Source organism: Neovison vison, chromosome 7 (genome assembly GCF_020171115.1).
Source record: "Neovison vison isolate M4711 chromosome 7, ASM_NN_V1, whole genome shotgun sequence".
NCBI lineage: Eukaryota > Metazoa > Chordata > Mammalia > Carnivora > Mustelidae > Neogale > Neogale vison.
Window position 1 is genome coordinate 9360768 of NC_058097.1, and position 14919 is coordinate 9375686.

Consider the following 14919-nt stretch of genomic DNA (forward strand, 5'->3'; position numbering starts at 1 on the left):
GTGCATTGTGGTATACTGAGCAGCGTATCTGGCCTCTACCTGCTAGATGCCAGTGGTGCCCACCACCAGCTGTAATAACCCACAAGTCTGCAGGATGTTGCCAATTGTGCCCTCACTGGAGAACACTGATCTACACTGACAGTAAGCCAGAAAACTACTAACTCAAATTAATTGTTGGGATGTATTTAATATGTTGAAGAGACCCTTCCCGGCCAATGATTCACAAGGTGGTATTCAGACCCTGCTGGGTTCAGGCTGCCAATTCTCTAGCACTGTCTGAGGGCACACGTTTCTTCAATTCCTAGTCACTCCAGAGTAGAGACCCATGGGGTGACAGAAGTCTGGCTGAGTGGCCCAGACACCAATAATGGCCCCAAATTGTTATGAAGACCTGATTTTATTCCTCTCTTCTTTTTTATCTGTGGCTTCTATCAGAAGATTAAAAGAGTAAGATACAAAGGCATTTGAGGACTTATGAAGATAGGCATGCCAGATTTTAGGATTTCCCGTCTTTTGGCTTCATTCAAACTGATTTTGTTTTAATAGTGCTTATTTGATTGCAAGCAACAGAGACTTAAGCAAAAGTTTATATCCGGGGTGCGCATGAGCTAAATTAGAATGTTATTGGGACCTGAGGGAGCTCAAGGACGGGCTTTTTTTTTTTTTTTCCTATTGTGGAGTTCATGGTCCCTCACTCCCCACTCTCTGCTCCAAAGTTACATTCTCCTGCTCTCTCTTTACTGGCCTCGTCTGTGCACTGCCAGTTCTTGCCCCCTGAACTTTAGCTTACACGTGGCTTTGACGTTGGTCTTATAAGGATCTATAAGAGGGTGAGCTCTACATGGTGTATAGATTATCATAGGTTTGAGGAGCCTTAAGTTTGAGAATGAGCCAAGGTCCTCAATATTTTCCCCCTAAGAGAGCCTAAAGAATGGTTTGCTTTTGTATAAGCCAACTAAGTCCCACTGATGGGTGAGGAGATTTTTAAAAAATCCAGTGTGTGGTTATACAACTGCACACCAGATGGCCCTATGTGCCCACGATTTGAAAGGCTAAAGACCAATTCCTGACCAGCATTTCTACGTTTGAACTCTTTTGTCTTTGAGAGAGCATTTACACAGTAAGTTGATGCACACAGATCGGCAAGTGGATGCTAAAAGCAATTTGGCGCTACTTACATGGTGGACACAAGCTTTAGTGGAACATCCCCAGGGCCACATTTTGCTTCTTCTTTTTTTTTTTTTTAATTTTCATTTATTTATCTACTTATTTGAGAGAGAGAAAGTGAGAGACAGGGTCTTAGTGGAGGGGGAGGGGCAGAGGAAGAGGGAGAAGGCGACTCTCAGATGAGCAAGGAGCCAACAGGGCTCAATCCCAGGACCCCCGGATCAGGACCTGAGCTGACGGCAGATGCCTAACAGAGGGAGACACCCAGGCACCCCATACACCCCATCCCTACCCCCACCCACATTTTTTTTAGTTCCTATCATTACTGCAATGATGATCACTGCCCTCCACCTCAAACACACAAACGACCCAACAATTCTGTAAATCTGCTTTAACGGAAGTCGTCAGTCTTTGGGACATGAACCTTTCTGTGTTGGTGCCAAACGCAGTATGCTTATGAGACCTGAGCAGCCTCCTGACTCCTCTGACAAACTTCTCGTGGAAGGTAACCAGTGAGAAAGAATACTGAACGGGCTTCCCAGAGAAAACTCCCTCTGGTCAGTGTGGCCTTCCATAGGCAGGTGTGGGGATTTCACAGATTCATTCAAACACACAATGAGTGAGGAAAAAGTTATGTCATGTGTCTGAGAAAAAAAAAAAAGAAGAAAGAAAGAAAGAAAAACGAAACATCCCTTGCAGTCAGAAACCAATTCAATTCAGGTAAGACTTACAGCACGCAGAGAACTATGGTTTAGGGTTTTAAGAGAAGTTTGAACCAAGATGTACAGGTATACAGAGACAAGGGTGAGTTCTGGTGGTAGGGTTTCCTGTAATTATCTTTGGAACTGAACTCAGCTCATGTCACTTGCCAACTTTCTTTATTCCGTTACTACCCCTGTTTTAACAGATGAAGAAACTGGGGCACACGGAATTTCAGTAACTTGTCCGTGGTCACTCAGTGAACAAGAGCCAGCAGGCTCTGGCATTAGAATCCAGACGAGAAGTCTACCCCCACACTCATCCTCTCTACCAACGTTCTCCTGTGTGCTATCTTTCTAGAACAGGGCATCCTCAGTACTGGGGCGCCCAAGGGTTTTTGTTCCTCCAGGAGAAAATGAGGAAAAAAAAAGTAAAAGAAGTGAATTGTTCATAAAGCTAGCTGTGTTTTTATTGAAAGTGCTGTCTTTTTATTTTCTAGGACACTGTATCTGTTCTACTTTTATTTATTTATGGTGATCTAGTTTATTCCTTTCTCCCAACATGTTTTATTATGAAATTTTTCGAACATTGGGAAAAGTTGAGACAAGTACAATGAATGTCCATATCACCATCCCACCGAACACACAGCCCTAGACACACTCATTGGTAACCTCTTGCCACATTTGCTTTAAAGAGACAGAACTTGATTCCCTGAGCATTAAGAGTGATTTTGTTTTCTTATGAGAGTCTTCAGGCCTAAGCAGGAAGGCTCATTTTTCTCTAGGCCACACAGCTAGGCACTCTCCCGCGCTGAGCACATTTCTACTGCAGTGACATCTCCAAATCAGACCCTCACATTTGGAAATGTCATTTAATTTACATTTCAAGGCCTCAAATTTCAGTGTAGTTTTACTATATTACTGCTAACTTGGCACCATTCTCGAAATTCCATTTCAGCTTAATTTCATTCCTGGCTAATCTCTGCCCCCAGCGAGGAGAATGAACCGTACAGAGGAGAATGAACTGCACGGGAGGCAGCGTGTTGCCCCCCAGTCACTTAAAACCTGTGGCAAGGAGTCCATTCCGTGTAAAGCATTCCGCCACCGGCCTGGAGTGTCCTGTTTTGGCGGCCAAAGCTTCCAAGATGTCGTTCTGATCCATGGCTGTTGCAATCTTGCAAACGAATTCTTCCAAAGATTTCAGACCCTGGAGCCCAAGAGTCACCCCAGATCCTGCCAGATGTGCACACATAAATACACCAGAAGAAGGGGACATAAAAAAAAGGAACAAAGAAAAAAAGGCAATGACTCCAAAGCACTCAACATAGTGCCAAGCACAAGGCAACCTGTGATTCCTAAATGTTGTATCACATTAGCTCTCGTCATTGTTATGACTGATGACTAGAGGTGGACATTAAGCATTTTGAAATTCAACCATGAAGCACAACTCTGATTGTAGATCTGACTTTAAAGTATGTGCATAACCGTATGAGGGTTTTACCAGCATTATCGCTCACATACACCATTATGACAAACACGCAGAGGTGGGTATAATCAGCTCCACTCTATACAAGAGATCAACTAAGGTTCAGATTAGCAAAGAGAGCACGGACTTGGCCACAGAGCAGAGACAATGCCCAGGTCTCTCAGGTCGAAAGTCTGTACTATCTTCTTAACCATCTTGTTCTACTGCCTCCTATGTGTCGTACAGGAAATCTGAACTCAGCAACTAAAGGAACTGTGGCTATGTGCACTTATGGGATCTTCCAGTGCATCTGTGGTAAATTCTTTTAGAAAGGAAAGAATCACATACTCTCCCTGACACTCCTGCCACTGCCTCTCACCCTCTCCCACAGCTTCTCCACAAAGCCTGTCTTCTGTCCGCAGTGGGTACCTTGATCAGAAACGGCTACTTAAAATGCAAATCTAAACAGCCATTCCCTTACGTGAAAATGATTTCCTGAGGATATAAAATAAGCAGGCAAGGGCTTCTAGAGTAGAGAGCACTTCAGAGTAGTAACAGCAAGTAATGAGAGAAAGGCTGTCATAGTATCCACTTTGAATTTTGAAATTTGTACATGGATTATGGAGTCTCAAAACAATAATTTTAACTAAATACATGAGCATATATGTATACTCATGTATTTAGTTAAAATTATTTTTTTTAAGATTTTATTTATTTATTTGACAGACAGAGTAGACGGAGAGGCAGAGAGGCAGAGAGAGAGAGAGAGAGAGGGAAGCAGGCTCCCTGCTGAGCAGAGCGCCCGATGCGGGGCTCGATCCCAGGACCCTGAGATCATGACCTGAGCCGAAGGCAGCGGCTTAACCCACTGAGCCACCCAGGCGCCCCTAGTTAAAATTATTTTTATGTTTGCACGTATACATATATACATGTATGTATACATGCATATATATACATATATATACACACATATAAATGTGGGTGTGTGTGTATATATATATACACACACACATATATATAAAAAACATTTTCTTGGCTCCCCTGTCTCCAGACTTCACTTCACTTTGACTATGGTATCAAGTACAAGTTCCATAGCCTGAACTTTTGTGAACTGATCCCTGTTTCCATTCACAGCCTCATCTACCTCCTTCCCCTTCTTGTACTTGAGGCTATTAGAAATACACACACACAGAAGCCTGTCCCTTATCTCTGGTATTCTCTGCCCCTCATGCTCTCCCTTCCTTCAACCACGTGATTCCTACTCTCTTTCTTCACTACCCTTTGTGTGTGTGTCACAGACCAGTTTGACATCTATGGTTCTTTCATAGGATAATGTCTTTAAGTGTATAAAATAAAACACATAAATCATAAAGGCAAGCATGTTGAAATACAATTATTAAAATATTATTAAATATAAATATATATTATTTATAAATATATATTATAATTATTAAAATATTATCAAAATTGTGATATAATACCTATATGCCATTACTTTGCCTTAAATATAGAGATCTTCTGGCAGGTCTATTAATCACCATAGTTTAAAAGCACTTAATAGCATAAACAATGTTCCTCCATCTAAGGTCACAGACTCCTTGAGTTTTGTCCTACCCAAGTTATGAATCCTTGTTCCCTACTTAGCTGTTCCAGGGACCTCTTCCACAAAGTCTTCCGGGAATTCCCAACAGAGCTTACTGACAGCTGTGGTAGCCAGCCTCCAAGCTGGCCCAGTGATTGCTGCCTGGTGTTCTTGCTCTCATGTAATCGCCTCCCACAGTGAAGAGGGCTGCCTGTGTCATGGAAAGGACAAAGTGACTTCAAAGTGACAAAGCAAGCCTTCATCACAAAAGACACTGTGGCTTCCTCCTTGCTCTCCTGTGGATCACTTGCTCTAAGGACACCAGCTGTATGACATGAGGGTGAAGAACGGAGGTCCCCTGCCGGTATCGCCTTGCTTGCCATGAGCGAACCATCCTAAAAGCAGGTCCCCATCCCTGACCAAACCTTCCAGTATATAGTCTTGACTGACACCTTGATGTAACTGCATGAGAGACCCTGAGCCAGAACCATCCTGCTAAGCCATTCCTACAATCCTGACCCTCAGAAACCATGTGAGATAATGAACATCCACTGTCAGTTTAACTTCAGGGTAATTGGTTAAGCAGCAGTAATACTATAATTAATACACCTTCCTTTTGCCTTCACATAGGTAGAATCACATATTTCCCTCCATGTAGCATTTCGTATGTAATATTGAAGTTGTCTGGTTATGTCTGTCTCCTCCATGTCTGTAAGAACCATCAGATTAAGCACTGTGCCCAGCTCCACTCATCCCGAAGTCCTCAGCCAGCATGCAGTCCAGCAGAGCCCTTTGCCCATAGAGACATTAGTCAAAGCTGGATTGGCAGCCATGCTTTTCCTTCTTGCATATCTCAACACAAGGGTAACTTCATTAGGCCTCAGTTTGCCCATCAGGAAAATGGGATCATGTCAATGCTTTTTGCCTCTTTGGGGTGAGCTGAAGATTACATGAGTTCATGCTCATAATAAGGTTCCATTCAAGGATTGTTGCTATTATTAATTATTAACAAGTCATGTGGGGCCCCTGAACATTAATTTTCCATCTAATGGGGCCAATAGTCCCCAGTGAATACGAGCTAATATTCGTCAAACACATACTATGTTCTAAGCACCGTGCTTAGCATTTACATTCTCCCAGCCACCCGATGACAAAGGTCAACTATTATCCCCACTTTACAGATGGGGAAATTGAGGCATAGAGAGGTAGAGCTGGCTTGTGAAGCAGAGAAAAGGCAGTGCCACGCTGGAACCTAGTTTTCTCGGACTATTCATTTCAGCAATGTATACATCACATGCTCCAAAAGAACTTGCAGTTGTGAATTTGCAGGCTGTACAATCCCATTTTCAAACAAAGGATCCTTACTGCTCTTCGCCACTGTGCTGCCCTCCTGGGGCCCCAGAAGGGTGAAGGGATAAGAGGAGACTGGAGTCGGGGAGGACATTTCTGTTCCTTGGGTCTCCACACAGCATCTCATGTCATGCTGGAGCCTCTGGTCTCCACCACCTCTGTTACATGGACAAGCATATCCAGGTAAGGACATGAAATTCCCACAGCTGCTCCTGGAACCGGCAGTCCTAACAGGTGCTTAGCGTAAGACAAGGTGTTTCAGACTCCTAGTTCAGTAAGTTTCTGGTACAGCATCTGTTTACTATGTATCAGTTCTCTAGGCTCTGACTAATCATAAAAATAGATTCTCAAATGGCTTACTGAAATCCGGTAACATCTATCCCTAACAGATATTGGTATCTTGGGTGAAAAACATGTGATACCAACTTAAAACGGACGTGTCTTTGAAGTGAGGTGTATGCCTGTTGCCCCTGCCAGCTGGAAAATGGATGTGATGCCTGGAGCGCAAATAGCCGTCTTGGATCATGAAGTGAGGTTTACACCCAGGGAAGTGATGAAAGCCACCAAGAGGCTAGGTCCCCGACAATGTTACAGGACTCTCATGCAGACTCTTTTCTCCCAATTCCATATTTATATGCAAAATAAACTGCATGTATTTAAACCACTATTAAGTTGGGTGTTAAGTCACTTGATTCAAGAAGTCCAACTGACACCGAAAGTTCAACCACATGTGCTTCCTTTGCTTTCTACATTCTAGAACATTCTTTTTATAATCTACTATGCTGCTTCAGTTGTCCTTATTCATTTATCAAAACAAGAGTATGGATTTTTGCCATTTTCATGAGCTTTTGGGAAAAAGTGGCTATTAATTTATGTAACCAATCTACCGTCTTGAATCAGAAATTTGACTTCATAATATTTTAAGAAAATTAAACAGTATAATGAATAGGAGATTCCCAGAACAATGCCTCACCCAGGGAAGACAATAAATGACCACAATTATTGTGTCTCATTATCACTGTTACCATTCTTATTTCAAATGCTTTCTCTGGTGCTCCTATCTAAAGGCCACAATACATGCAAATTGAAAAACAAAAGGCCCCATGCCATGCATATATTTTATATCTGTGCTAATCCAAATCAACACACATTTATTGATTATTTTTTCATAAATCAAGAGAATATTTGTAGTGACAGGGAAATTTAAACAGCCTGACTTAGCTCCCCTAGGCAAATACAGTGTGTTTTGTTGACTTAGCAAAAATAAAATGGATCACATGCAAAAAGCCATTCCCCTGCCATCCCATTTTCCTCCTGGACTATGTACTTCGAACCATGATCAAATTCTTACAAAAAAGTTCAGAGAGATGCACCAGGTCTGTTCCTCAGCACTGTGTGTGTGTGTGTGTGTGTGTGTACGTGATGGAGGAGATGACAAGGGCAGTGAGGGCAACTTGGGCCCCAGGGTCTGACGGAGCTGCACTTGAACCCTCATTTGACCTCCTATTTCCAGCAGGTGCTTGGGCAAAAATCAGAACTTCAGCCTCCATTTCTTCAGCTGAAAACCCAAGGATAATTTATTTCCTTCCTCTTTAAAGCTCCAAATCTCCTTCAAAAAAAGAAAAAAGAAAGAAAGAGAGAGAGAGGGATTCTCATCTTTTCATCTTCACCTTTCTCTTTGTCCCAGTGCTTTCTGCATCTCTAGCAACTGCTAAAAATAGACCCACAACCCAGCTGGGGGGCAGCATGATGGGCGCTTAGCACCTGCGTGCAAGTCTCGCTCTGCCACTAGCTGGGTAATTGCATTAGACGCCTGTTTCCCCATCCAGAAAGTGCAGGTAATGTTAACACCTGCCTCTTCGGAGGGGGAGGGAAAGAGTACATGAGGTAAAGCCTGCAGGGGCTTAGAACGGAGATTGCTACATGTGAAGTAACCACACGCCAATAATACAATGTGGCAGGCCCTGTGCTGAAAACTTCATGTGGATTATTTCACAAAACCCCTATGAGATCAATGCTAATATTTTCCCCCATGTTGCCACTGAGGTAGGAACAGGCTAGTAATTCTCCTAATTTATCTCTAGAGCATAAATGATGGAAGCCGGGTTTGAAATGAGGAAATATGCCCACACAGTCACTGTCTGGTCCACTGCTCTATGGCACCAATCTGAATCAGCTGTAGTGCTAAAGGCAATTAACTCAGTTGTTGAACTGTCTTCAGTTTTTTGCATTGATTTAAAAAACATTGAGAAATTATGATGTTTGTTTTCTGGGTCAAGCACAGCAAATAGCGGCCAGTATTATTCAGCTCCTACTAAGCACTCTAGACATTAAACTCACTGAGGGGTGCCTGAGTGGCTCAGTCGGTAAAGCATCTGCTGTTGGCTCAGATCATGACCCCAGAGTCCTGGGATCGAGCCCTGTATCTGGCTCTCTGCTCAGTGGGGAGTCTGCTTCTCCCTTTCCCTCTGCTCCTCCCCACCACTTGTGCTCTCTCTCTTTCCCAAATGAAGAAGTAAAATCTTTATAGACATTAACTCATTGAATCTCACAACCACCCCTACCAGGAATACACTATTGCTATCCCCATTATACAGATGTGGAAACAGAGGCTGAGAGAGGTTGGATATGAAGTGCCAGCAAGAAGAAGAGATCTGGTGCCCCAGCTCATACCGTGAAGTCGTACTTCTTCTGAAGACATGGTCCCTGCCCTTAAGGAACGCAGAATCTGCGCAGGGAAGACAGCCCTTTGCCCCCGCTCATCCTACTTCAGTCTCTACTCCCTCACTCCCGCAGCCACTTTTAGGCTCAGAGGGACATTCTAAACAAATACTCGGAAACTGCCTTGCACGGCAGCTTACCTGTGTCAAAGCTGAGCACTCGAGCCACTCTGCCCTCCGTGGTGACCACCCTGCCCTCACCCTGGCTGTAGGCCGCGGTGGCCCACCTGTGGGACAGCAGGATCTCAAACAGCCTCCTGCTGCGCTGCACTGGAGACATCACGGCGTTCCTCGATGTCCATCTTGTAGGAGTTGAACGCTGGGTGGACGATGCTCTTCATTACTACAAGGACAGGGTAAGAGACTTGAGAGCCTGGGTCTCCACTTAAGGAAACCCATCATCAAAGCCAACAAAACTGTGATTTTAACAAAACGTGATTTCAACAACAAGCCAGGAGACTAATAGAACTTCTCACAATGGGTGCTAGAGCACGGGAATGATAATTAAACTGTTGTCTAAAATTTTGTTTGTGAACAGCTTAATAACAAGGAAAATGCTTGGGTATAGTCCATGTTTGGTTCTTAACCTGAGACCAGAAAAAAAATTACAGCTCTATTTTGATCAACCTCTAAATGAAATTTAGCATTTTCTTCCACTGTGAAAGTAATCACAGTAGTACCCATGACTTTGATTCCAATTAAAATGCTGGGTGCTTTCAAATGATATTATAGTTGTTGCAGAAACCTCAAGCATTGTTTATGCTTATCACGTCTCTGAAATTAACCAAATTATTAGAATTCATATCGTTTATCACCAGATCTTACATAATGCATTGTTAAAGAAGCACATATATTCTACTCATGCATTTTTTTGAAAATATTTTGATAAATGTATTTTAATTCTATCATTTTGTTTATTATCTCATGTACTTTATCATTCGCATTTTTAAAAATGTAATCCTGAGGAAGTTCCCGCGGTTTTCTCAGACTGTGAAGGACTCCACGGTGAAAAAAAGTTCAGATTTTATATAAATTTTATATCAGATTCCTGGGTAGCTCAGATAGTTAAGTGTCTGCCTTCGGCTCAGGTCATGATTCCGGGGTCCTGGGATCAAGTCCCACATCAGGGGTCCCTGCTCAATGTGGAGCCTGCTTCTCCCTCTAGCTCTCTCTCTCCATTCCTTATGAATAAATAAAATCTTAAAAAAATAATTTTTATACCAATATTTCGTTTCTGACATTTCTTCCTCTAAAAGAATCATCCTATGAAGTCTGTACTTTTCTATTCCCATTACTGAGATGTGCTGACACACAGAGAGGGTAGGCAAGTTTCCAAAGATTACACAGTAAGTAGCAGAACTTGCCTCTGAAATAAGGCCCCCTACTCTTAAACATAATGTTAAATGGCCTCTTAAGTTACTGCCCTTAAGGAATTTATAATCTGCTGAGATAGATTTGTTCTACCTCCTTTACTGCCTTCTGCATACAATTCCATTTCCTTGCCTACTTCCATCCCAAGGAAATTTTCTCCATCTGTTATCACATCACACAAAAAATAAAGGTAGATACATTTTCATTAAATGCAGATAATATATTGAGAATGGTTTAGTCTAAGACCCTCTTTGGCAGACCCGAGATGAGGAGAGCACCTAAGTTAACGCATCCTACGAATAGATTAATTTGGCTCTGAATTTTAAAGATTGTATGGATTAGCTGGGAGATGTGCTGCACATGCCTACTGAGTTTTGAGGTGACTGACTTGAGAAATTTTCTCCTGTAGACACCAACACACAGTATTCCGGGAGGGAAAAAAAAACTCATCCACATCCAATGAAGAGCCCATCTCTGTGTTACAGTGCCAAGAGCTAAAGCAGAAGGAAAATAAGAAACTGGGGAATGATCTGAAAATGCATCTATAAGGGCTATTACCCTCAAAGACAGTGTCTTCTGTTAGCAAATAAAAGGGAATTCCAAGGTGAAGGGTTTCTGGAGGTGCACTGTGATTCACGCTAGTGCGGACTCTGGGATACCTACTAATGGCTCTTCCCCCTCCTCCTTGCGAAGAAAACGCTGGGTTTATCTGGCAGCAGTGTGCACCACCCCAGGGAGTAGACCTGCATCATCTAAGTTAATCAAGGCAACCCATTCTCTTTGCTAGTGATTGGTCGGGAGATAAGCATATAACCCGGTTCTGGCCAATGAGATATTAAGGAAAGTCTTCTGAGAGTTTCTGGAAAGGTTTTTTCCTCCTGGAAAGAGAGAGGCTCTGGAAAAGAGAGCTTGCGTTCTACTTGGAACTCTGTGGTGTTAAGACATGGTGTTTGGAGCTGAGGCGGATGCAGCAGACACACTACTGGGTCACTAGAGCTAGCAGGAAAGATGAACAGAAGAGCCTGGATCTTAAATGACATCGCTGAGTCACAGTAATCAATGTCCTTCTGCTTGGGGCCACTTTGTGACAGCTACACAGTTTCTAGCACACAGGTGTGCACACTCCCTCCCTTGATGGAACCCAAGATGGCCGGGAAAGATGGTCTTTTAAGGCATGTGGTCTGCTTCTCCATGTTAGCAGTCAAACACCTCACATGTCACATATGGGTTTCAAGCAGCCTGGGAAGAGCACGCCATTCCTGAACAGCAATCACACCAGGGTCAAGCATAACCCACTTCGGTAAACGTGGCCAACTGGAATAAGCACTGGTCTCTGACACCACTGAGGCCCTAGATCTCTTTCAGCTGCCTGGAGTAACCAGGGTCTGGTTTGTCATGGTCACCAATAATAAGTCAAGGGTTGTTCCTCCTACCATAGCCTTCTTTGGGATCAACTGTAAGTGGTGTTTACTAGGATAGGGAGGGAGTAGATGGAGAGGACTGAAATCTTCAGCATGGCCTATGTTGGCTGGCATGATCTGGCCCCTCCGGCTTGCCTCTCTCCAAACTCAGTCACCACCTCTCTACCACTTTCTCTTTGCCCTAAACTGCAGTGGTTTATGGCACAAATGCCTTTGCATATGCTGCTGTCTCTGACCAAATGGTCCCCCATTGCTCCGAGCCTTAGTTAAGACCTGAGCATAGTTCCTCAAGACTCATTTCTCTAAGCAGCCTTCCCAGCCCTCCAGAATTTGTTCTAGTTGTAGTTCATTTAATATCCTATGTCTCTCCTGATAGTGCTTACCTTTATTTTGGTTTAAAAAATATGTTAAGTGAGTTACTCCTTTAATGTCTGTTACACCCAACAGTATGTTAATAACATTAGGCAGGGACCGTGTCTTAGTCATTCCAGTATCCCTAGAGCTTTGCATGGTGTCGGACACATAACAGGTACAATAAACTTGCTGAACAAATGACAGCTCTCCAAAGAGAAGTTAAAATGCTGCAGACACGCCATCACCGAGGATGCTCTCAGAGACCATTACCAAATTAGAACTGGAAGCTGCTTATACAGTTAGGACAAAAATATTTCTGGTAACCAGAACACCTGATTTGTTGGAGAGTTTTCAGGGCTGGTAATTTAAGGACCCACATTCCTCTTATCTTTTCATTCTGCTGTTCCCTTCAGGGCATTGGCTTCTCTTCTGGCACTGGCTTCATTCATGGTTCAGAGTCTGTGGCCATGGTTCTAAAGTGAGAAGATAATATGCTGAGGCAGAAAAATGGAACCTCTCCTCCTTGGGCCCTCATTCAAGAATGAGGGAACTCTTCCAGGACACCCCTCCCTAGCCAGCATTGTGCCACACGCCCATCCTTGAATTAACCATTGACTGGCGAGGGAAGGGCATTCTGATCATTGGAGAGTTAGACCAGAGGAGAGTCACCCTGAAGCCAGGAGGGGAACCCAGCTGCACTGATTCCATGAACACAGTCATGATTGTATAAGCAAGAAGGAAGCTGAGTGCGTGTGCCTATGTGGTGCTAATGCTCAGAGTGAGGAGAGGAGACGTTTTATAAGCATCCAAGAATGCCTGCCACCCATCCTCACGGTGCATGCACAGGAGGAAATTCATTAGAAGAAATACTGGCAACAAAATACAGGGTACAGCCAAGGAAGAAAAGTGTCATTCGAAGGAAAAGAGAATCACCATATGAAAGTACTCAGTAATGAATTCAGCACTTATAAAATACCTTTTAAGCATTTCTCCCTCATTAACAGTGGCTCTTAATTTATCCCTGCCCCCCCGATACCTTTTTGGCTGAGCTGACAGGCAACTGTAGCGATCTTCTAACAGTATAAGGCAAACACAATCAATGGAGACTGATTACAATGCAGAATTGCAAATCTCTCCAAAAGTGTGAACTTCCGTGAAATCGATGCAGGTTATTTCCGAGATCTGCTTCAAGTGCAGGCTAAGGAACTCACAGAAGCACAGTGGTTAACAACTGAGTTGAATAAAGGTTGATAAGCACTAATACACATAATATTTGGGTTAAAGGGCCAAAAAAAAAAAAAGGGCTCCTGATAAAAATTCATGAAGTTCCTGGATGCTGTTTTTATCAATAAGACCTTCTTTATGTTACTAATGTGAAAGTCAGTTGTGAAGGGCAAGGTCTATAATATTATCATATAATTTGGCAGGAAAAATTAACCATCCTCTCCGCTCTCCCCTCTTGAAATTAACATCTGACTCATTTTTCCATTCTAAAATTCTGCAGAGCTGCTATTATGGCCTACATTTAGGGCCACAATATGAACTTACTCTCATAATTTATAGCTACAGCTTCCCCTCCATGGGTAACACAGTTGCGGTTGCCTTTCAATGGGACTTAAGGCCACATTTTAAGAGAGCAAATGATCTTGAAATAATAAGGACCTCCGTTATGCTAAAATGATGATTATTAAGATGCCCTAGAAACATTCTTTATGATATGATGTTAAGTATAAAGACATGGGACACCAAAGGCTATGCAAGATAACTATAACCATGTAAAAATATTTCTGTGTTTGGATCAGAACTGAGGCAAAAGTTAAAGCGGGCACATACAGGGGAATTAAAGCTAATTCTTTTCTCCCTTTTCCTTTTATCCCTCCCAAATATATTTTATTCTTAATAATTTTTTTGTTAACAATAAGCCCAGGAAATCAATATGCTTTTGAGCTGTTTAGTCTAGCACTATAGTAGTGCTGTGCACTGATTACGGACAGACATGACTTATGCTCACAGGGAATGAAAGGCAACCTCTGAGATGCCCCCGGGACCCCCATCTTCTGCTATTCACATCCTTGAGTTATATCCACCCTTGAATGTGGACTCAATTGATCAACACTCTTCCAAAAAATCCAATACGGCAGAAGACATGGAACGTCTCTTCCAATATCAGGTCATAAAGATCGTGGCTTCCATCCTGGGTGTTCGGCCTCTCTCCCTCTTTGCTCACTCATGCTGAGGAAAGTCATGTTATGGAGCTACCTGACAGACAGACCTGAGGGCAAAGATCTGGTATCTGCTCCCGAGTACCTCATGAGGGAGCTCAGTTCACACCTACGCACACACACCCATCCAAGGGCCCCAGTTAAGCCTTGAGACGAGAGCAGACCTGGCCAACACCTTCACTACAGACTTCCGAGGGACACTAAGCCAGAGGGAACCAGCTAAGCCACACCTCGATTCCTGACCCACAGACCCGGAGACATCAATGTTATATTTACCAGTATTGTGCCTGGAAACTTCTTTTAATCTTTGGGGACAGAATTACAGAACTGCTTTATAGAAATCAATGTCATTTATGTATTTTTATATAATAGTATTGATAGCAATCTTAATTTGAAAATTTAAAAAAACACAGAAAGGGAAGTTTAAAGTACTCTAGAGTTTCTTAGATGATGGAAAAAAAAAAAAGATTTCCTACCACATTCTCCCTGTACTTACTGAGGGGCTGAGAGTATGGCAGAGATAACTAACAGCTTTGGAATCAGAAGCTGGACATGCCAAAGCCATATAT